Raw genomic sequence first — 2,182 nt, 5'->3', positions numbered from 1 at the left:
TTTATGTGTCAACAATTTTTACCGTTTAATGGTTGATTAATCTTGATTATTTGGGGAATTTAATATAATTGACTATTTTTTTTCAGGCGGGCTTTACGTCCAACTAACAATTAGGTGTCGTGGACGGAGGCGACTAGCAAACATACTTTACTGTAAATTTCTTTTATTAACCATTAAATAAAATCCAAGGCCTCTAGACCGGGAATCGAACCCCAGTACCACAATGCATATTAGCTTTGCAGGTCTCGCCTCTTAACCGCTCGGCTATTAATAAACCAAGTGCTTTGATATACTTAAATTTCTCTAAAAGTCACCTTTTTCGAGCTCCAAGGAGATCCCAAAAGTTTTGCATCATTTGAACACTTATTTTTCATAACTATCGTCCATTTTCGTCCATCTAAAGACGTATTAAAACTGTTCCGGTAGGGCAGTTGTATAAGAGTTGATCGTCAAAAACTGCACGAAAAAGCGTAACGCTGAAAAACACCAAACTTAGACAATTTTTTTCTGTTTTTCTATAAAAGATAAAATTCCCAAATTTTCTTTAAAATATAGGGAAAATCGTCCTTTATAACTGTAATTTTTTTTGCAACAACCCAGAACTAATAGGTTTTGAGAAAAAAGTTGCCGAAAATGAGCAAAAAAGGCATTTTCAAAAAATGTTCTTGTTCTTCTTCTTGTTACCTTTTTTGTAAACAACGTAGCACCTAAACGCGCGAACCGATTTTCATGAATGAGGTGTCATTCGATTAGGAATTTTATGTAGATTGAAGAACATAATGGTGTACGGGAACATAGTTTTGCTACAATTCGAAAAACTGTAGCTACTGTTATCAATTAAAAAAAAAACAAAAAGCAGCGATAAGGAATTGCAATTTACACAAGTAAAGGCTGTTTAGAAATAAACAAACAACATATGTGTCGTAGGGTTGTAAGCTTGAGAATCGTGTACAAAACAGCCAGCAAGGGCTATTAATTTTGGATGGTGCTAGAGGTGGGTTAATATTCCAGAGCGCCCAGGGAGGTAACCCGTTGAAATATGTTACCACAGAAATAGATCCCTGGGATTAATATAATTAGGCCTAGTGTATATAGGCGTTGAGCTTTAACTTCTGAAAATCCAAGTATTTCCTTTCGCCCTATGTAAATCAAGTATATGCCCTGTGTAAATGTGAGTTTCAACCTTCATTACCTCCAGATAATCAAGTTAAATGTAAACACGGTAGTCTTGTAACATACGTATGACCTTCTCAATTATTACAATCATATATGAGCAATGTTCTTAAAACAGGTTAGTGTCTCCCTCAGATTAAACTATTATAAGACGGCCCGTTTCGGACTGAATACGTTTGCTCTGTAGAGATGAACTAGAGGTGGGTCCTGTTTACTAGGTACTGCAGCTGAAAAAGATCCCCCGTTATACTCGCAGTATAGTAGTTTAAACCCAATTTTTTTTTTCGAAAAATCCAGTATATATTTCCCAAAAAGGGTCAAAAAGTTCTCACATTGTAAACTAACAAAATCAAAAATTTGATAACACCCATCTCCTTCTTTTCCTATTTGATTTTGTAGAGATTAGTTCCACGATGTGGTGATGTTTTCTTGGGTACGATCTGAGTTCTAGTAACAGAAACCACTACTTGTATTAAGGTAACTAATCAATTTTTGGAGAAGGAACAAAAATAAAATAACCATTTTATTTTATAATTATTATTAATTAACTTTGATGTACTCGCTTCGGCGGTACATATACTAAATTTGGAACGATACAGAGAAGATTAGCATGGCCCCTGCGCAAAGGCCACGGTAGCCGAGCGGTTAGAGGCGAGATCTGCGAAGCTAATATGTATTGAGGTACTGGGATCGATTCCCAGGTCTTAGGCCTTGAATTTTATTTAATGGTTAATTCATAAATTCATTGTTTAGTATGTTTGCTAGCCGCCTCCGTCCACGACACCCTAATCTGATAGTTGGACGTAAAGCCTGCCTGAAAAATAATAGGCATTACTTTACTTTATATTTCTTTCATCGCCCTAAACTTCTTTGAATAAAAGATAAGTTTCAGTAGCAGTTTTACCCAGTTTCATACAATTCTTTGCTCTACTACATGTGTAGTATCATGTTTTCGGCAAAACGAAACTATCACCTCTTACACAAACGACGGTTCCCCGGTCAGACAGAT

General features: G+C 35.9%; 1 pseudogene; it reads left to right on the top strand.

Annotated features, from left to right (window-relative positions):
- The first annotated feature begins 1,728 nt into the window (after positions 1–1,728).
- LOC141459596 (U6 spliceosomal RNA) lies at positions 1,729–1,801 on the top strand (annotated as a pseudogene).
- The last annotated feature ends 381 nt before the right edge of the window (positions 1,802–2,182 follow it).

This window comes from Rhodnius prolixus, unplaced genomic scaffold (assembly GCF_049639745.1).
Source record: "Rhodnius prolixus isolate KJV_2025 unplaced genomic scaffold, Rpr scaffold_11, whole genome shotgun sequence".
Classification (NCBI taxonomy): Eukaryota; Metazoa; Arthropoda; class Insecta; order Hemiptera; family Reduviidae; genus Rhodnius; species Rhodnius prolixus.
Note: the sequence above shows the minus strand (reverse complement) of the source record. Positions and strands in the feature narration are given on the sequence as shown.